We start from the raw sequence: 22,664 nt of genomic DNA, 5'->3' as shown, positions 1-22,664 counted from the left end.
CATACCAGAATCAAGGTCATGTCAAAAGAGATCAAAATAAATCTTAAATAGGCTCCTGCTAGCCAAAGATGGGACACTCTAAACATTACTAAAACTAATATCTATAATACATCAAATGCAAGTACATCCATAAGTATATGAACAAGGTATTAGAAACACTGATGGATAACTTCAGAGGATGCTCAGTAATCAATTATTATTTTGAAAATTGGTGAATAAACAGAAAGAGTCAAGTATTTATCCTGCTTTTCCTATATGAATTATGCATTAGTTAACAAAATAAGGGGATGTTTTCCTTTATAGAACTATTCCAGCTAAAAAATGATAAAGAAATTCTAGTCAGGTGAAAAGTATGCCAACATAATAAAGTAATGGATCTAGAAAATAATCATCAATGGTGGCTGGCATGGTGCGAGATTGGGGTAGATAGAGAGATTAAGACAGAGAGAGAGAGAGAGGGAGAACTAAACTTAAGTAACATGGACATACCTATGAAATAATCGTGCTTAAAAAATCAAATGAATCTGAATAAGCTCTAGATTTACTTATTAACCTACAAAAAATACAAGAAACATAGAAACACACACTGAACAACCTTTCATGGATGCAATCAACAAAATCTAGACTACAGGACATTCAACAGTACAAATGACCCAGTTTGTCAACAGAAAATTACAAGGAAACAAAGAAAGAGAGAAAAGGAGGGGGACCAAGAAGTCAAAAGAGACTTGTGAGATCTATTAAGCAATCTCTATGTATAGACTGGAGTTGGATCTTGAATAAAATTGTTAGATACACATACACACATACACACACACACACACATCTGTATGGCAATTTGCAAAATGTGAACATTGAATAGTTCATGATAAGGAATTTCTTATTTTTAGTCATGAGAGTAATATTGTCATTATATATTTTTTGAGTCCCTGTCTCTAGAGAAACACTCTAAAATATTTATAATTTATATAATGTCTGGATTTTGTTTCACAATAATCAGCATGAGAGTGAAAAGCGGGGAGAGAGCTGAAACACAATTAGCCACGTGTTGATCATTGTTAATGCTGGGTCACCAGCATACAGGTCTTTGTCATACTACTGTCTCCACATTTGCACGTGTTTCAAATTTTGTATGATAAAAAAGCTTGTAAAAAAATAAAATTACTAGAAAACAAAAAATACATTAAGCTACCAAAAAATTCTTACAAGGATGAAGAAGCATAATAAAGTTAGACAAACAAATGAGGAAAAACAAGAATGACACAGAAAACAAGTGGGAACAAAGCTTAAAATGTATATCAAAAGGACCTACACATAGGCTACAGATGGGTCATGCACTTGCCCAAAAGTTTTTAGTAGTTAATGTAAAAAGTGAAATTTTTGGCCAGGCATGGTGATATGCACCTGTAATCCCAGCTATTTGGGAGGCTAAGGCAGGAGGATTGCTTGTGTCCAGTAGGTCAGTGCTGCAGTGGGCTGTGATTGCGCCACTGCACTCCAGCCTGGGCAACACAGTGAGACACTGTCTCAAAAAAAAAAAAAGTGAAATCTTTGAGTTACAAAGTCTGTAATGTCAGATAAATACTAATTGCTCAGGAAAAGCTGCTTGCTCAGTAGTTTAACCATGCTTAAAGGTAAGATTCTACCAGAATTTCTATGGAAGAAGTCTCTTGAAGGGGACACGGTATGCTCATTCATTCATTCATACATTCATTCATTCACTCACTCTTTCAGCAAACATTTTTTGAGCACCTAGCACATACTCTGCATTAGAAGCTGGAGTCACGATGATGAGTATGAAGACAAAAGAGACTCCTGCCTTCACAGTGCTCTCAATTCGGTGAAGAAAAGGACAAAGCAAGGAACTAAGACGAAGCTGTGATGGGCAGAAGTCAACAAGGAGACCCAAATCCGACTAATGTTAAAGGAAGAATTATATCCTGGAAAAAGCCACAGTTTTCTTAGTTGATATGTGAATTAGGGGGCAGGAATTAACTAGAAAAGGGTAGTAGGAGAGAAGTTCTCAGACAGTGAGAAAAACCCAAGACAGATGGAGAAAGCAGGGAAGAGTAGGTTGGTGGTGATAAGGCTGAGGAGGCATCAGTCTTAATGTGTCCACAACGAACTCTTGATTTTTGCCTAGAATTTGCTCTGCTTCCAGTCTTCTCATGTCAATAATGACAACTCCATCCTTTTAGTTGCTCAGCCCAAAAATCTTGGGGTCATTTTGGTGCCTGTTTGTGTGTGTGTGTTTGTGTGTGTGTGGCATTATGTGTGTGTTTTATAACCAACATTCAATCCTTCAGCTAACCCTGTATGTTCTCAAGTAAATCCAGAATCCAACCTCTTCTCACCACCTCCACTGCTACCATCATCACTTCTCACCTAGATTATTTAAACAGTCCCCTCCCAAGTGGTCTTTCTGCTTTTATTCTTGGTTATCCATTACAATCCCCTAACCCCCGTGGCTAGTGGGATTTTAAAAAATGGCAAATAAAACATATCTTTATTCAAACCTCTAGGCTTCCACACTCAGAATAAAATCTAAAGTCCTTACAAGGTCCTGTGTATCCCCACACTGCTGGGTCTTCACTGAGCTGGTTTCCTGCTACTCTTGCCTAGCTCACGAATGGCTGGCTTGCTCTTCTTCAAATGTGCCAAGCGCATGTGTCCGCAAGATATAGCATTTGTTCTTGCCGGCCCCTCTGCTTGGAATGCTCTTCTCCCAGATATCCCCAAGCCTTCTTTCTCATTTCCTCAGGTGTCTGCCTAAATATTTATTTGTAAGTGACACTTTCTCTAACCGTTGCATATGAAATAGTAATACCTCTTTCCTGGATTTTTCTATATAGCACTTGTATTAGTAGAAGTAGGCCATTTGCTATTGCATGAACTTCAAAATTCAGTAGTTTAAAACAACAAATGCTTATTTCTTACTCATGAAACAGTTCAACAGGATTGTTTTTTAATCAAACAACATTTCTTTTTTTGTTTGTTTGTTTTGCTCTGTTGCCAGGCTGGAGTATAGTGGCACAATCTTGGCTCACTGCAACTTCCGCCTCCCTGGTTCAAGTGATTCCCCTGCCTCAGCCTCCCAAGTAGCTGGGACTACAGGCGTGAGCCACCATCGCCAGCTAATTTTTTGTATTTTTAGTAGAGATGGGTGTCACCATGTTGGCCAGGATGGTCTCCATCTCTTGACCTTGTGATCCACTCACTGTGGCCTCCCAAAGTGCTGGGATTACAGGTATGAGCCACTGAGCCTGGCCTAAGCAACATTTCTAAGTAGTTCATCCTTTAGTAATGATTGGGTCCCAAGCTCCATTCATCCAAGACTCTTCCATCACTTTGGTCCTCTGAGTCCACTGATATTATTTGTTGCATCTGCCATCAGATGGGTGAAGAGGAGGCAATAGAGGATAACACTGACATTCATTTTGTGGGCCAAACTTCGGAGTGATACACACCTCTTCTGCCCATATTCCACTGGCTACAGTCATACAGTTGCATTCACTGCAAAGGAAGATAGAAAATGTGGCCCAGATCTGCACCCAGGGGAGAAAAAGGACAGTGTGGTGGACACTTGACCAATCGTAGCCGCAGCCTGTCATTCATTTATGGACACGAAACACCTGTTTCTCATCCTGTGATATGTAGAACACTTTCCCCTTTTTCCATGGGGGACAATTCTAGTCCCATTCAGTTACTGTATCCAGTTCAAGTTCAGGACTTCTGGGTGATGTGAAGTCCTCTCCATGGGGCTCTGTGACCCGCAATTTAAATGACAAGCTATCTATTCTTTCAGCTAATGTTCAATTGGGAACAGGAATGGGATAATCACAATTTTTTCCTTTCTTTTGAAGAAAGTAGAGCTTACTCCTGTTGGTCCAAGTATGGGGCCCAAAGATATTTTCAGTTACAAACAGTCAAAAGTTTTGGTTTTTAATCGAGGATCACGCTTTCTTCGGTTATTAATCTTTTCAAAAACTTAGCAAGTTTTTGGTTCATTTGCTTTGAATGAGTTCCATATGCAAATAAGGACACTCATCGTTCTTTCTTAGGGATCGTCCTCAAGCCTGATTTATTCCCAAGCTTTCTCACTCCATGCCTCTATTTTTCAACATGTTGGCAGTGATCCACGATTATCTGAAACAATATGTGGGAAAGCCACATTTTAATTTGATCTTTTCTCTAGGTCTAAGTCATTTTGTTTAATCAAGAAGTTTTACTTGTTCTTTATTTCTTAGAGCCTGTTTTGTTTCTACATCTTACTGTTGGGTTACTTAGCAGCCATTGGTCTTTCCAATGTTTCAGCACACCAAATTTTAGGACTAAGTTTTTCATTTCTGCATATAAACAGGTCCTTGTCTCATCTATTAATGCAATACTTTGTCAAAGGCAGCCAGTGGTGGCCAACATACTCCAAACACTGATACTTTCCAATTACTTCCTCTAGAGCTACCAGTTTAGTAGGCACAAGTTTTGTCGTCCACGTTTTCTTAGGCAATAGCTTTAACAAATGGTGAACCACTGTATAATACAGGTCACCTTAGCTCCTGCCTCCAATATCAATGTTAATATTGCCCAGTAACTGACTGCTAGGGTAATGCTGCCTATTCTAGTTTCTTGGTAAAAGCAGCCCCCATTTCTGGTGCTAATATGTGTATTCATCACGGTACATTAACTTTTGCAGAAAAAAAATCTCCTAAATTTAAATGGCTTGACAACATAAACATTTATTTCTCACTCCTACAGCAGTCTAACATAAATGTTTTTGGCTAGGTGGCTTTCTTTATGGGTGATAAAGGCTCTTTCTGTATCCAAGCTTTGCCATTGTACAGAGCCTCAGAGTCCTCTGTTACATTCCCTGCATTTATCCATCTGACTGGCAGAGAGGGAGGGAGAGAGAGAGAGAACAGTGGAGGAGGCTTAGACAGGAAGGTTTATGTGGCCCATGCTAAAAGTTGTGCATATCACTTTAGCCCATCTTTCAATGGCCTACTACATGGTTTATTATTCAAAATTAAAATTGCATATGACAAAATTACAGAAACTCAATGAAGTGATAGGCACAAAATTCCAAATGCAAGTCATCAATGGGGATGGGAATGGAAGTGGGTGGGATTTGAAAGGAACACTCAAGGGCCATGCTAGGAGTTAATAACATTCCATCTGCAAAGTTTGGTCATGGAGATCCAGATGTTTGTGTTGTTGTTCATCTTCGTACCTGCCACATATATTGGGAATATTCTACTGTGTGTTCAACACTTCCAAAAGCAAATAAATTGACTAGTACTATGAGGCAGCATCTAATAAATATCTAATTAAAAACACAGACAAATGAGGAAAATTATCCAGCAGTGAGGGTGTGTTTAAGCAGTGTAATAATGTCTAATAATTGTTGAATTCTTGTATATATAGCAGGCAGTATCTAGAGCATTTTATATTTAACTCATTTAATTTTCTAAATAACTCTGTCAGGTAGGTACCATTATTTTGCAGATCAAGAACCTAAGGTACAATGTTCAGTAAGCTGTGTAAGGTTGGTACAACACAGTGGGTTGGTAACAGACTGGAATTTGAATCCAGACAGCCTGGCTTTAGAGTTTGTCTTTAATTCTCAATATTCTACTCTCTCTGGATTTGCTTAGGCAGGGGATGGTGGTGGTTGTGCTGTAACAAGGTTGGGAGTCACGCCAGCTATTCACAAGGACCAGAGTGAGGAAGGTCAGAAGTCTCATCATTCTTAACTTGCCACAGCCTTGCATTCTCACGGCAAGGCAGAAGCAGCCTGAGAAGGGTGGCTTAAAGAGAGCAAGCAGCTGTAAGAACAGGAGTAGCTCTTGAAATGGGCTTAACCCATGCCCTCCTGCTACAGTCTCATCTCTGGGCACGAGGTCACACGACCCCTCATGGACAGGGATTCGGGAGAGAAGGGCTTCTGGCTGCACCTGCAAGCAGGAAGCACCATTGCAGTAGTCAAAACATAGGCAATCTAAACCCCAGTAATGGGGGTGGATATGGGAACAGGAAGGAAGGACCCGACATGAGATCACAGTGACTGACTGGTTGTGAGACGAAGGAGCTAAAAACATCAAAAGTGAGAGTTTTGAGCAAAAAAAAAAAAAAAAAAAAAAAAAAATAGAGAGAGAGAGAATAACGGTACTGAGAGAACTATAAAACCAGAAAGAAATGTTTGCTTTGAGTAGCTCCCTTTTTTTGAGGCATGGCAGTATAGCAAAGGTCAAAAAATTTAAGTAAAATTTCAAGTTCCTGATGCACCATGCTGAAGGCTTCAATGAAGGCTAATGACTCAGTATGCAACTTTCCCTATACATTCACAGGCTTTTGTTTGTTTGCTTGCTTGCTTGTTTTTTGAGACAGAATCTTGCTCTGTCTTCCAGGCTAGAGTGCAGTGGCCCAATCTTGGCTCACTGCAACCTCTGCCTCCTGGGCTCAAGCCATCCTCCCACATCAGCCCCTGGAGTAGCTGGGACTATAGGTACGAGTCACCATGCCTGGCTAATTTTTGTATTTGCTATAGAGACAGGGTTTCTCCACATTGCCCAGGATAGTCTCGAACTACTGAGTTCAAGCAATCTGCCCTCCTTGGCCTCCTGAAGTCCTTCTTCATTTGTGTAACTTTGTTATTAATTGAACATTTACCACATGCCAAGCTCTTCCACCTATTGGAGAAATTTAAAACAGAACTACGGACTTTTATGTCCATAGTTCATTAACTGTAGAGAAACATATTTTGAGAAATAAAATATCGCACTATAAAACCATGCGGACATATCATTACACAGCAAACCAACGAGACTCATATTACAGTAAAAAATCTATTCTGGAGTCGCCCATTTGATTCCAGTTCAGAGAAAAGTCTACACCTTGTAGACAATATGACAGCAAGGACTGAGATGATAATCTAATGTTCTTTAATCTTTCCACCCCCAATCCTTGCAAAGAAACTAAGACAATACATTTAAAAATAAAAATTATATAGTACCTCAATAGATAGAAACCAAAAGACAAATAATTGAGATTATTTTTTAGAATTAGTCAGGTAGAAAGCTGTTTTATAATTGAATTTTTTAGAATTAATCAGGTAGAAATCTGTTTTATAATTGAATCATTCGAGTACTTTGAATCTCTAATAATTATTTAGGTCTGAATGATGCATGTAATTGCCTCAGTTATCTACCTTGCTTTACCAGTGGAGACTTAGAAAGAGAAGAACATTTCAGATGAAAGTTTGGGAAGTAAAGGCAGAAAGGAAAAGTTACAGACCTGGGTTACTTCAGCTTGAACTAGGAACAATAATTCAGTAAGTCCTCAAATACAGGAGAGGTTGGTGACCACCATTCTCCATCTACACAGAGCACAGGACTAGCATAGTACTAGGTATGCAGGGGCCGCACAAACAAGGCATAAGGAATGAATTGGCCAGTGATAATAACAAGGTTCCTTCCAAACAGGTACAATGTAGCAAAAGGTAACTCGGTGAGAATTGTCTCTTCTCTGAAGTCTTTAAAAACTAAGAATTTAGGCGAAGTGCGGTGGCTTAATCCCAGCACTTTGGGAGGCCAAGGCATGAGGAACACTTAAGGCCAGGAGTTCAAGACCAGCCTGGACAACATAGTAAGACCTAATATGTCAAAATTCAAAACTTAGCCAGGTGTGGTGGCACATGTCTGTAGTCTCAGCTAGTCAGGAGGCTAAGGAAAGAAGATAGCTTGAGCCTAAAAGCTTGAGGCTGCAGCAAGCTGTGATCGTGCCACTGTACTCCCATGTGTGAGACAGAGCTAGACCCTGTCTCTAATAATAATAATAACGATGAATTAAGTAGTTAACATAGTTTAGATCTAGGCACATATCTTAAAAGCAGGTGAAAGACTTGAAACTAGGGTTTAAATGGTCCTAAAGTAGCATGGGACTAGAGCTTTCTCCCTGATCACAATATTTGACTTCTCCCCACATCCTTTCACCCCACCAACAGGACTTCGCAAAAGGAAGCCAGTTCTGCTCTCAGCTATACCTCAGGCCCTAAGCTACTATTTCCTCATGAACATTTGCCACAATGAGTTAGTTACTCACCCATTCCTCGTTCTGTCATCTCAAGAAATGAATTTACACTCCAAAATCAATTGTCAGATAGGGATTTTAGACCCAAGTGGCACTAAACTCAGAGGAGAAAAAGGACAGTAATTTCTTAACAGTTCTTAGTATTTTTCTCTCCAGCTTTATCTTAAAATCATACGTCTTAATAATTCAGGATGAATGTAGAGTCCTTAACAAGCCATTTTATGAATGCTCAGACTTTTGGCATTAAAAAAAGAATCAAAGCGATGAGGTAAATGGCTTGCTAAGAGATGCAGTGACTTAGAGGTAAGCTCAATAGCTTGCATCTGCCTGGTCTCAACCCAGATAATACTTTCAAAATTGTCCCAAGTTACCTGGAGAACATAATTGATGATGTTGTTCCATTTTACAATGACATTGTTCCATTGTTCCATTGATCATTATTCAGAAACGTCACTGAACTAAATTCACATCCTACTATAACAGATCCCAATGCAGCCTTCAAATTAGTCATCCCGAGAAATACACTATGGATTGGAACCACACATTCTGTGTGGCAGAACACAGTAGCTATTTTGTTTCACAAGTACAACATGATGGTTTTTATGGGGGAAGTGAAGAATAATTTATCCAGTGGGGGAGGAATGTAATTAGCTTGAATACAAAGTATTGGAATTTGGCCAGGACAATAGCCCAGTTATTTTTTTAAAAGACTCCATTATGGATTATACTAAGAATTAAACTTAAATAGTGCCCTCTGTTGAAGCTTGTATTCTCGTGGTTATTATTTTTTTCTTTGTCCTTCACATATACTAAGGGAACAGATCGGTAATAGCATTTGCCGAGCATTTATTGTGTGCTAGGCACTTTGCTAAATGTTCTTATTGTTCACCATGCCGGTATGATGGTTGGAAAGCCAAGCTCCTTCCTCATCCTCTGCAAAATGCTTGTTCTGTGGTCCTCTCTTGGACCTTCAAGTGATCCCCCAGTGAAGCAAGCCACTTTCAGAACAGAGCTAGCAGGAGACCTGAGCAGATAATAGACTGGGCTATTTGGCCAGGAAATTCCACAGTCCCTGGTACCTGGACTGTGGCCTAAAAGGTAAAGTGGGTGCAGGGAACACAGGCTCCACCAGGTGCTGCCCTGAGCCCTGCCTATGGCCTGATCCTTAGCCCAGAGGCTGGAAAATGGACCCTGGTACAGGTCCTCATGCACTGTCTCACCTCCTGCCATGATCAAAGTCTCATGATACTGATTTGAGACTGACTGCAAAGATTTATGCTCTTAACAACTAAGCTAAATAAGCTCCATAGAACACAACAGGAAAACTGCTAACTGAACAAGTGATTGCACAAGAGACATGGTACTTGTCTTCTTAGAGTTTCATAGTAAAAGACTTGTATATTACCTATGAAACAAAAGTTTAGGCTGGGCACAGTGTCTCATGCCTGTAATCCCAGTATTTGGGGAGGCTGAGGTGAGAGGATCACTTGAGCCCAGGAGTTAGAGACAGCAGTGAGCTATGATCTTTCCATTGCTCTCCAGCCTGGGTGACAGAGTGAGAACTTGACAAAAAAAATAATAATAAGTAATTTAATTTAAAAATAAATTTTTTAAAAATGCTGGGCTAGAGAAGTAAAAGAGCTCTGATTATCACCAGTTTTCATACCTGTGACCCTTGGTTAGACTTTCTATGAGGAGCACCAGCGGCTTAGCTATTCAGCTAAGAAGGCTTTTCACAGTACACAAGCTCCAGCATGCTGGCTTCTCTGCCACAATTCAGGACTTAGGGTTCTACCCATGATAATCTGTCTCAAACAAGCCTATAGGCAATACTGGGGTAACAATACACACAACAGAAGAATAAACCCAGGTTAGGTTACTTAATCCATTGCACCCTTTCAGGAACAAAAAATCAGTCTAATCAGCATCAAAAATTATCTCCTGATGATCTCAGCAGGGCCTCCTGGTAAGAGGTTAAGTTGTTGAGTCACTGGATTGTGTTTAAGTAAAACAACCCCTAAGTGTAAAGGAAGTGGAAATTTAGAATCTTTATTGTTCTTTTTACAACAAAAGAAAGAAGTTTTTTTTTTTTTAACAAAGATTTTCTTTTATAATTATAAAAAATGTCATGTGCTCTTTGGGAATAATGTTGAAAAATTAATCTCCCAGAGATTTGTTATATCGAATCTCCCTGAGCCCCAAACAATGAAAAATCAACCAAAATCCCACTCACCAAGACCATGACTATAAATATTTCATTGTGCTTTTGTATGCTAAAATCAGTACCAGCCACTCAATTATAGCTAACTATAACATTTAAATAATTGTTCTTCCATATTATGAAAAATCTTTGGAAAGATTAATTTTAACACCTACACAGTATTCAGCCATGTACATCTACTTCTGGTAAGCAGCTGATTTAACCAGAGACTCGGTTAGTCTCATTTTGTTTGAAGCCTTTGTTTTTCATGTTCTTTGGCTTTGCTTTTATTTTTGCTTTAATGAAAAATATTGTATTTATTTTTCTTATCTTGCCTGGAATATAATATTATGTATACATATAGTTAAAACATTTCTATAGGCTGGGCGCAGTGGCTCATGTCTGTAATCCCAGCACTTTGAGAGGCCAAGGCCAACTGATCACAGGGTCAAGAGATCAAGATCATCCTGGCCAACATGGCGAAACCCCGTCTCTACTAAAAATACAAAAATTAGCTAGGCATCGTGGTGTTCGCCTGTAGTCCCAGCTATTTGGGGGTTGAGGTAGGAGAATCGCTTGAACCTGGGAGGCAGAGATTGCAGTGAGCTGATATTGAGACATTACACTCCAACCTGGTGACAGAGTGAGACTCCATCTTAAAAAAAAAACAAAAACAAAAAAACCACACATTTCTATAATTCATATATATACATAAAACATAAGAAGAAGGATATGAAGTAAAAAGTCAAAGAGGCAGATGATCAAAATTCTGGTATACTGCTTTCTAAACCTGTGGATCCAGTTTAAACACCATATTCTCATTCCATGTCCCCCATAAGCATGGAATACTATCATTTGTTTGAATACTTGATAACTGAAAATTAAATGTGGCATCCCATTGTTATAACTTGCACTTACAAGAAAAGCAATTTAAATAAATGGAATCATGTCACATTTTTAATTGAAATGTATTAAAAGATCAATTTATCTGCTTGTTAAAAATATATCCTGACTTTCAATCAATGTTAATTACATGATAAATACCTCTGAGTTTCTTTTGTTCTTAAATATTTCATTTTACTTATTGCTACTTTTTTAAAAAATAGAGGTGAGGTCTCACCATTTTGCCCAGGCTGCTGTTGGACTCAGTCCTCCCAAAGTGTTTTGCTACTTTTAAAAATCAGAGAGAGACGTCATTGGCTTGGTCCACAGAAATGCAGACTTTTGACTGCGTATCCAAAATTTGAAACTGAGGTCAAATAATTCCATTTTATAGCTGAAAATTCTATTTTTAGACACTCAAATTTGATTATTTAATAGTGACAGTGGTCTCACACTAGATGGAATTATTGTTTCTTATCTTTAAAAGTTCTCTCAATTTTGCTTTACATTTATGGCATTTCATTTTTATTATACATTGTTTTCCAAAGTATTGCATGCTATATTCTTATGTTTTTCAACTCAAACCTAATTTTTGATAGGCTTCTATGAGCATTTTGCATTATCATTCAAGCTAATTGTACTCAAAAATTAACAAAAAGCAAAGAAAACAGGTATGAGGGTTACCAGCTTGAAGGTACGCTCACTCACTAGAGTATCCATGTACCAACTTCAGCAGGATGTGGGAGTTTTGCCATTGACTTTTTTCCATTCATAGTCTCCTTGTGAACAGTGTAAGTGAAATGAGCTGGATGGTGGTCTGCGCCTGCACTGTCATTGCTGGGAAACCGTCAGGATTACAATGGCCCTTTGTTGACTGGTTTGGCAGTGATGCCAGGAGCTGAATGGGCCACAGAGACTGAACTAGTTACGATGATTGCTCTGTCCTCTCAAACAACCAGAAGCCCTCCCTGTCTCTTAGCCTGGCCACCCTGAGATGACAGCATGGATATGGAGATGCTCCAGTTGCCCCCCACCAATATGCTTTACCAAATAGCTTAATGAAAAATTCTGGCTTTCTGATGGTCACTCTCAAATTCAGGAGGAGCACCAATCTCACCAGAAACTTGCAAAAGCATGTAGATAAGCAAGATAAAAAGTAAATCACAAAAAAAACTGTGGTACAATGGTGTGCTAATCAATCTCACTGAAATTGCCTGATGACTGTTAGCAATAAGCAGAGAGGAGAGAGAATAAAAGATGAAAGAACAAAATTAGAAAACAAACAAACAAACAAACAGCTCCTGGAGGCAGGCAGCCCAAAAGTCTGATCTGACAATTTAGGTCATAGTGATTTTTTCATTGATTGATTTTTGTCATATTAGATATTAGATCCCCCAGAGCCCAGATTTTTAGCTTTACATGCAGCCCCTACTGACAGAGAGGAGACTGAATTTTATGAAGCAGGTAGGATTAAAAAGATGATCAATCAAAAAATATGTTGCTTTTTCTTCTAACAGCTTTCTGCTCACCCAGATTTCTGGTTTTATTTAAAAAGCCACTGCCTTTGGAAACACACAGGATCTTTTCAATAGGAAAAGATCAAATGATGTTAATCAGGCCATGAGGCCTAATGCTTTAAGGCAACTGTCTCTTTACATTATACATATTCCAGCTCTATAAGGGGAAATGATTTTTATCCTAGCATTTCGTTTTTTCTTCTTCTTCTCTTCCCCCTGCCCCCCGTCTCTCCCTTTAAATCTTAAGTTTGATCAATTTGTACGGAATATGTTTTCTTCTGTAAGACTTTTTTTCCAACCCCCAAGAAGGAACAATCTATTGTTGCATCTTACAGTAAAGAAAGACAAAATGATGGAACAATGCATCCGCCGTCTCTTCTCCGCGTCCCTCACATTTCGGGTTGCTCATTTTAGGCTACATTTCAGTGCACTGCTCAGAGCTCAGGCTTCTGCCTGCTCATTCCCTTTTCTCCTCCTCAGCTATTGGTTTTGCCTGATGGATTCAGTCCATTTAACTACAGATGTAAATACTTCTACAGCTGTTCTCAATAGCTTTTTTTGACCCAGTCTTTTCTTCAAGAACACAACCGTCATCGTTTGAATTCTGCGGCATGTTAAGCCGGAAGATGCAAAAAGGGAGGGGTTGGGGAAAAGATACGTAATAATAGTCTTCAGACATTTGACCTGCCACCCCATGGATGTAGGGTCAAAGTTCTATAGGAATATAGAGCCATTAGAACAGTGATTCTGAAAGACGGGCATGTGGTAAGTAGAGTCACTTGGGGACTTCTTCAGGTTGCAATCCCTTTCTCTACTGAGATGCTAATGTGCCTGCTGTAGCGTGCCACTGTTACTATGGGAATGTGATCTATTTCTCAGGAACATTAGGATAGAAAAATTGAGAGAACTAGAGAAATAAACTATAAATTCCACAAGCAGGTAAACTACATAACTTCCTCATCATTTTATTCCTAAGGTCTAACAGGGACTGGCACAGAGCAGATGCTCAAAAAATCTTGAAGTATTGTCTTGTTTGTAAATTGAAATAAAAACTTCAGGGAAACAAATTTGGTTTTAATGTAAGAATGATCTAATAATATGAAGCATTGGCCAAGGTGAGTTGCCATGACAGACAGAAACTGGGGGCACTGGTATACCAGTGGAGAGTTGACCCCATCTATGCAACTAACAGACAGGCAGCCAGTTTGTCCCCAGGATAAGAGAAAACTCTAACATGTTTTATTTCATGACTATGAATAGATTAATATTTGCAGGGTATAAAGAGAAGCATCCTGGCACATCGTCAGTTTAAATTAGGGAAACAAATGCTTATGCTTTGCTTTCTGAGGATTCTGTGTTAAATTTGAACTACAGTTTATTAAATCCTAAATCTTAAATTTTTATTTATAATAATTTGGGGTTTGTTATTAAGAAGAATACTTTTACCTTTGAACGTCTCTGAGTACTTGGGTGTCTTTCTCTAGAGCTCTATATGAATGCTGGTACATATTAGCACAAAGATGCCTTCTGCCTACAGACAGCAAAACCTTTTAACCTCTCCTCTTTGCCATAGTAATTTGGAAAACAAATTTTCAAATAAGCTTGATAGTGGCACACAGGAAATGTCCAACATTTTCTTGAAACATTGGAAGTCTCTTGAGGTTTTGCCCTCCTTCTCTTTTCTTTTTCCTGCTCCTCTGTAATTCTGAATGAAATTTATCATCCAAGGGAATGGGGTACCATGATAATTTTTTTGATAGCGATGCATTGTACAGTCATTTACGCTGAACATCTATGGCCTATTATCAGGAAGTCATAAAGTGGGAAGCCTCAGTGCCCACACAGGGTTGATGTGAGGATATTTTGGTCAAGAGCGCCACCTCTCAGCAGTGACTCCACGTGGCCCCCTGTGGGCCAAACTCAGAGAAACCCTTAGTCAGTGGAAGAGGGAATCATCTAGTCACTAGCATTTTCTCATTTCTCTTTACACAATTACCTTTTCTACTAAATGGTGAGGAAGCACCTGAGACTGTGCATCATGCCTGTTTTAGTGGAAGCACACAGTAGGTGGATAAACCTGGGTTCTGAAAAATAGCCCTGAGTTTTCCGTGTCAATGGCTTTGCATTATCTATGAATCCACTATTAAAAGAGGGTAATGGAAAATTCTTAGCTACTTATTTAAAAATGTAGCTTCTTACAGAGTAAAGCAAGTCTTCAAACTTTATCAAGTTTAAGCATTATTCCTCAGCATTTTAGAGATCTTAGAGTTCTTCTAAGCCCTTTCTGTTATAGGTGAGGGATATGGGGTTGAGAGTGGTGCAATGACTTTCTACGACTCCCCTGTTGATTCCCAGCCACTGTCTGCTGCCCTCCGGCCCTTTCCTTTGAACTATTTTCTTTGGATTCCCAGGATTTTACAGCTTAGCGGGTACCAGAAAACTGAGACGAAATAAAAACGAATTGTGATGTCAGACTGTATCTGAATAGATATTTTATCTTTGTATATTTGTTATATGCGGCTAGTGCTAATAATGTACAAATCTTTCTATCCATAACACACACAAAACACAGATGTTGATTTCTGAATAAACTTACGTAAATCACTGTAGCTGTGTCTGAATTTATTCATGCAAAAATTTTGAAAAAGCAGTTTTAGATTCTTCTTTATAGGGAGCTTTTAAGTGACTTAAAATATACACCTGTATGTATTAATTTGATTTGATGTTCATATGACATTTTCTAAGCAACATGCCATTTTTTTTTTTCTGAGACAGCATCTCACTCTGTGACCCAGGTTGGAGTACAGTGGTATGATCTCAGCTCACTGCAACATCCACCTCCTGGGTTCAAGCGATTTTCCTGCCTCAGCCTCGTGAGTAGCTGGGACTACAGGTGCTCACCACCACACCCAGCTGATTTTTGTATTTTTAGTGGAGATGGAGTTTCATCATGTTGGCCAGGCTGGTCTCAAACTCATAACCTCAAGTGATCCACCCACTTCGGCCTCCCAAAGTGCTGGGATTACAGGTGTGAGCCACTGGCCACTTGCCTAACTTAGAGACTTTTGGAGATAATGTCATGTTCTGGGTGACATGGAGGACATTTTATCTCATTTTTTTTTAACTGTAAAGTGGTGTTGCTGTCACAGGAGAAAAGTAGTAGGCTAAATGTGAGAACACTTAGGTTCAAGTTCAGTGTCAGTCACTTAGTAGCTCTGTGGTTTAACCCAAGTCACTTAAACTCTCCTGGGGTGTGAGTGTGTGTGTGTGTGTGTGTGTGTGTCTGCTTGTTAGAGGGTAGGTGCGGTAATAAGAAAATCTAAACTGCCTTTTCTCATTGGATTGTTCTTACCCTCAAATTCAACAATGTACTTGAAACTTCTTTGAAACATAAATCAAGTTTAAGTTAGTATTACAATGGCCAGAGCATTTGCTCACCGCCAGGTAGCATGCCAAATGGAGGCAGTGTATTTAAAGGTTAAAAGTCAAGCTCTTTGATCTGCCAAATTGGATGGAATCCCAGCTTCACCACTCACTAGCTGCGTGACCTCTGGTGAGTGCTGAACCTGCCTGAGCTCCACATCCTGATGGAATAGGAATGTAGTAGTACACATCTCTTGTTGGGTTGTTATAAGTACAGTGATTCATGCAAGTCATGAAGTTGGAGGTCAAGCCCATAACATATCGACGTTAGTTTGTCTTCATATTATGAGATTCTTGGCTCTTGCTTTTCCTATGGTTCTGTGGGATCATCAGTCTAGGAGGGTTTGGCCTGTTTGTTAGCCCTTGAAACATTTACTTAGATCTCCTTTACTTGTTTACAAAGCTAAGATGTCACCTCAAATAACGTAGAACAAATTAATGTGTCGTGAAACAAAATCATCTTCAGTAACCATGCAAGAGTTTGAAGGCTAAACCTAAAGATATATATTTCGTATTATAACTTCATTACTCTCATCTTCAGAGCTATGTCCCTTTCAGAAAAATTCTACTCCAAAAGAAGATTTGGTTTCAGGATATCTCCTGGACTGCAAGCATGTACCTAGTAAGTGTCCCCAATAATTTCAGACCCTTTAAAACTTCATGGATTTCATAAATAACTCATATTTTTATTTGTATTACAAATAATTTAGTTCCTTTACTCAATTTCCCCTATCCGATTTTGAACTTCTCTAAGGGTTAGATATTTTCTGATTTTTCCTACTATACCTAATATTTAAGTTACATGAATGATTCAAAGATCTTTAATGCTTTGACATTGTGTAAGCTTGGACTACTGCTGTGCCTCAATTACCTTCTTGTTGGGCATCTTTCAAAAATTTGCTTTAATTCTGTAAACGTCAGCTGCTTTGCTCACAAAATGAAGGCAACCTTACAGAGTGCTGATGAGTTTGAGAAATAATACCTGGAAAGCCCCCAACACATAAATAAAAGCCTTCAATTAAAACTCACTAGTTATTTTTTATAAATAAGGAAAAATTCAGCCTTCGAGGGATTGTTGCAGATAAAAAGGCCAAGCACAATGTCTCATGCCTGTAATCCAAGCACTTTGGTAGGCTGAGTCAGGATGATCACCTGTGGCCAGGAGTTTGAGACCACCCTAGAAAACATAGTGAGAACTCATCTCTGCAAACAAATTTAAAAGTTTATTATCAGTATTTGTCTCCTTTAAGTTGTCTATTATGGTTATTACCAGCACAACGGCCTTCATCTCTATGCATATGCCTAAGTATTGGCTCAGATTCCCAAGAATGAAAGAAAAATATGGGAAAAGGAGGGGGAAAAAAAAAAAACAGAGTAGCACGTTGAGAGCAGATCCCTTTTGTTAAAACCAAATCGGCCAACACAGAACAATAAATGCATTCTATGGTTCAGAAAAGGCCCAGCACGTTTCATGAGCTTGATAAAAGAGAACACTAATGAGATGGTGCCACTTAGTGGTAGTCTTCTAATACTACAGGCAGCTACTCAGTAAGCAGTGAGGAGTTCATTGCCAAAGGAGCCTCCACGTGCTTTCCCACTTGTCTTTGAATAGGTGGGAAGATGGGAAGACAGGCACAATGTTTCTACACTCTTCTCTCTAACCTGCCCTGAGAGGTGCCGTGGACAGGACCCATTATCTGTTCAGCAGTGCTTTGCAGCTTTGACTGCTGCTCCTGGGTTCAGAGATCCTCTCTGTGCATATAAATTAGCTCATTAGCAACTAGTCAGCAATTAACTAATATATTAGTCAATCAAAAATAACAAAGAATAATGAGATTCTTCTTGAAATTTGCAAGTTAAACTGTGGCCTTGATCACCATTCAGAATTCTCTTTCCCCAATCTGAAAAGAAGAGGCAGCGGTGGAGGCGGGGAGGAATGCTTATCATTAATTATGAAAGCATAAGGATCAATGTTTTATCTGATGGTGGCTTCTGCAGCTACTTGCTGACAATTATCTTTTAAATTCAGTGGTGTTGAGTGAAGAGTCCTAAAGTGCTCTACGGACATTATCTGATTCAGTCCTGAATCCCTAGGAAAGAGAAAATGAGCAGATTTAATTACCCTTGTATTATTCATTCACTTCTTCATAGCAGTATCTTTAGAGGGAAACTAAGCCCACCAATAAAGGAAAAATCTAATAGCTATTACCTATAGCAATCTAAAGTTGCTATTCAACTTTATACTGTGAGGGAATCTTGTTCTAAAAGTTAGAATTTTAGAATTAGAAGCATTTTTTAAATTAGACGGTCCAGCGCCTTTTATAGACAACAAATAGTTCTATGATTATCTCTCTCCACTTTTTGGTGACTTTGTATTTTAAACTTGATTGCCATGTTTGGTTTTGTTACAGAATGATCTGGCTCTATTAACAAGTCAGGCTATAAAACACCTTCTACAATGTGTCATTTATGGGGAGAGAGTGGGCCTGTGAGAGAATTAGAAACAGCTGAAGGCATATACAGGCCCATTGTGGCTCCTGTTTTAAAGGCAGTTTAAAAGCTCAAATGAAGAGAGAATGGGGAGAAACAGAAAGTTGGAACAGAACAGATGTTGTTCAGCTGTGGCTCTGGCAATAGATGTTCCCTGGCCTTGGGGACAAGGAGGAACCATCCCTGGCAGTGTGACACGCTTTCTCCCCAACTCCCTGCCTCCCTCTCCTCACCTGGGCATGGGAGAAGAGAGGGACAGGAGTCTCACAATCCTGAATATGCTTGCTTTATAGAAATGTCAAAACCCTTGGACCAGTAGCATCTATTTTTGTGGAAGTTGGGAAACATCTTCCAAATCGATTGGTTTTATTCATTAAATAAACTTTTTTTTTTTTTTTTTTTTTGAGACAAAGTCTTGTCCTGTCACCCAGGCTGCAGTGCAGTGGCTCAATCTCAGCTCACGGCAACCTCCACCTCCTGGGTTCAAGCAATTCTCCTGCCTCAGTCTCCCATGTGGCTGAGATTACAGGTGCCTGCCACCATGCTTGGCTGATTTTTTGTATTTTTAGTAGGGACGGGGTTTTGTCATGTTGTCCAAATTGGGCTCAAACTCCTGACCTCAGGTGATCCACCCACCTCGGCCTCCCAAAGTGCTGGGACTACAAGTGTGAGCCATTGTGCCTAACTAAATGAACATTTTTGAGCTCCTGATTTGTGATGCTCTACAAACACCTGATGGTGCATACTTCCTTGCCTTTGGACAAGGTGATTGATTCTGCCTGAAATGTGTCTCCTTTCTAAATCCACCACAATTACCATTATTTTCTTATCACCATGTCTAGGGGAGACCATGCTAGGTTCTAGGCTCTGGGGATAAAAGATGGAACAGACGCAGTGTCTACCTTCAAGAATCTTTCTGTCTAGTATTACTATCATGATAAAACTCCTTGAGAAATACTCTATGAAATCAGAAAAGTACTTCCAAAAAGTAAGAGAGTACTGCAACTTCATGGTTTCCCAGCTGGTATTTCCACTTTCAAAGGCACGTCCCACTTTGAAATGACAAGGGCATTCATAAAACTTTACCTAACGTATAAGCTAAGAAAATTGTCTTTTCAATTAGAATGAACCAAGGATGCAAGTATTTCTTGAAATCCACTTTATATAGAATAACATTTCTGCTCAATATTCCCTTGCAAACTCTAAAATATGATTCTTTAGCAAGACAGCCACCTCAGATTCACCCAGTATTTACATGTCAGCACAACATTCTAGCATAGCTCCTCTCCAATTGAAGTGTTATCCCCACACAGAAGACCCTAATGATTGCCAGAATCTCCAGATTTCAATTTTGGAAAATCCCAGGAGGCTGGGTAGATGCTGGAAAATCTATAATCCATGGTGTTACAGAGTTTAAGTCCCGACACAGCAACCTAACAAGTGTGGAATGTTGAGCAAGTTATTTAACCTTTCTGTGCTATTTCCATAACTGTGGAAAGCAGACAGTATATTCTGCAGGGTTGTATGGATTCAAACGATATGGTAGAGATCCCAGCAAAGGGCCTGGCACAAATTAGGTGTTGTGTAAAGAAAGATATTATCACTGTCGGTCAGGGGAGGTGGCTCATGCCTGTAATCCTAGCACTTTGGGGGGACGAGGCAGGTGAATCACCCTCGGGTGGGTGGCCTGAAGTCAGGAGTTCAAGACCAGCTTGACCAATATGGTGAAACCCCATCTCTATTAAAAATACAAAAAATTAGCTGGGCCTGGTGGTGGGTGCCTGTAGTCCCAGCTACTCGGGAGGCTGAGACAGGAGAATTGCTTGAACCCAGGAAGCAGAAGCTTCAGTGAGTTGAAATCATGCCACTGCACTCCAGTCTGGGTGACAGAGTGAGACTCCGTCTCAAAAAAAAAAAAAAAAGATATTATTGTCATATAAATACTTCTTGTACTCACTCCCTGAAACTCTTCACCACTCCCACTTCTCCCCCTTCAATGAGAGTGCCCAACTGTCCTGTACTTTTAGTGAAGCAAAGCATTGCCATTTAATAGCTGCTCCTTTTTTTTTCTTGTGTCAATACCTGTTACTGTTACTTGCAATATTCCCCACTAGCTGTCTTTGTCATTTGCCGTTCCCCTGTCTCGTTTCTTCTCTTTTCCACCACACTTCTACACTTCTTGGCTTGCATGCTGACATGGTTTGACTTTAATGACTCTTACAACATTGAAGTGGCTTTATCTTTTCTGTACATCAAAGCAAAGGATCACTAAGTGCTAGGTGTCATTTCGGCAAAATCCAAATTTGGTTTGATGGTTTTACTGCTGGATGTTCTAGAATTTTTTTTTTTCCTGTTAGACATACTTTTAACTCTTTTCCCCTTTTAATTTGCTGATTTCTATGCCATTCCAGATGCATAATATTACTGGAATTTTGGCCTCTAGGATAACTACAATTTTGCTGCAAAATGTAAATCTACTCTTTAATAGTTAGAAATTCACTAGAACAACAACAATAACAGGAATTTCCTTTGGTTAGAAGTAAGGAAGAAATATTCCAAATGATTGGAAACTGAATATTTTCAGAAATTTTTCCTAGTTATCTTTTCATGTAACTCATTCTGTGTATTACTTAACTTTGCTGCTGTTTATTTTTAAAGGAATAACCATATTCCTTTATATAACAGGAAAATGCTACTACTGAGTGTATACCATTGTTTCATTTATTTTTGTCTATTTGGAGAAGGATTATGCCATCAGGACTAAGACACCCGATGATTCATCACACAGCAGTTCCCAGAGGCAGTGGCAGCCCTCAAAATCCTCTATGAAATGCACTTGAAACCCTGCCTTATTCCTTATGATGCATGCAGAGAAGCAGAGTTCAACCATAGCTTTGGTCACTCTGAAAAGATGAAATTTTGAGTCTATCCCATATGGTAAATATGGGGTTGTAAGGTAGCGAAAGCCTGTTGTCCAATTATGAAAATCTGTAGTCACTGAAGATGGTCCTCCATGGAGAAGATCTGAAGGCTTACTAAAAAACACTGGTGTAAGAGATTATGAACTCAGAGAATTAAAAAAAACCAAAACAGTAACATTGTCTTTCTATATGCAGAACCTCTCCACTTTGTAAGTTAGATGTGTCCCGAGGTGGCTCTAACACATCTGTTAATGATAATTGGTTTTGAGCCTGGAGGCCAAAAGGTCCTTCACCTAATGGAATGAAAACACATCTTTTGTAGAGCAAAGTTTTACCATCACTCTCAGTCACCAGAGACTTGGTTCACTCTTGCTGCTCCTTTGAACAGAAAGACCTCCGTTGGCTCTTTAGTGAATGCCTGATTTTGTGGGGACAGTAGTGTGCACCCTTTGACTTTTTTCTTTCCTGTGCTGCAATATTTTGCCACAGGCAAGAAAGTGGCAAAATAGAACAAAGCCCAATCTCTTCCCCTTGAACAAACATTCCTTTTGTAATGTTCCTTCGCTCCCAGACTTAATATCCTACATTTATCTTCTTTGAGCTGAATTTCTCTACTTTAACCTAGTTACATAAATGATCAAAGCCATCCTCTAATTCCTCTCATCTTTCCAGTCTCTGTCAGGGGTAAGCTCAAGAGCCTTCCTACACTAATTAAAAGAGAAGATACTATGTGAAACTTGTTTACCTTATAACTCATTCATTTTAATATAAACATAGCATCAATTTTCTCCTGATTATAATTCATTGACAATGTAAGGAATGTGTTTTTAAGCATTTTATTTTTAAACATACAGAATGTAGTCTCCTAATCTTAGCATTGTTGATGTTTTGTGCTGGATAATCCTTTCTGGTAGAAGGTTGTCATGTACTCTGCAAGAATTTTAACAGCAGCCCTGGCCTCTGCCCTGTACATGCTCCTCCCCTCCTCTGCCCCTTTTCTGAGACAACCAAAAATGTATCCCAATATTGCCAAATGTCCCTTTTGGGTGAAAGAAACCTGGGTTGAGAATGGTGGATGTAAACCGTATTTAACCTTTTTTATCTAGGAAGATGTAGCAGGCTGATGCAGCCCTTCTTCCCTGAATA

General features: G+C 39.3%; 1 long non-coding RNA gene across 1 annotated transcript in view; it reads right to left on the bottom strand.

The window, feature by feature from the left end:
- LOC118152972 (uncharacterized) overlaps positions 1 to 12,316 on the bottom strand; it is a 28,702-nt gene extending 16,386 nt beyond the window's left edge. Inside the window, exon 1 of the long non-coding RNA XR_004742066.3 lies at positions 11,876 to 12,316. This is a non-coding gene — a long non-coding RNA (uncharacterized LOC118152972). The remainder of the gene's footprint in view (positions 1 to 11,875) is intronic.
- Positions 12,317 to 22,664: the final 10,348 nt, after the last annotated feature.

This window comes from Callithrix jacchus, chromosome 4 (genome assembly GCF_049354715.1).
Source record: "Callithrix jacchus isolate 240 chromosome 4, calJac240_pri, whole genome shotgun sequence".
Classification (NCBI taxonomy): Eukaryota; Metazoa; Chordata; class Mammalia; order Primates; family Cebidae; genus Callithrix; species Callithrix jacchus.
The sequence above is the reverse complement of the archived record's forward strand: the minus strand, read 5'-3'. Positions and strand labels throughout refer to the sequence as shown.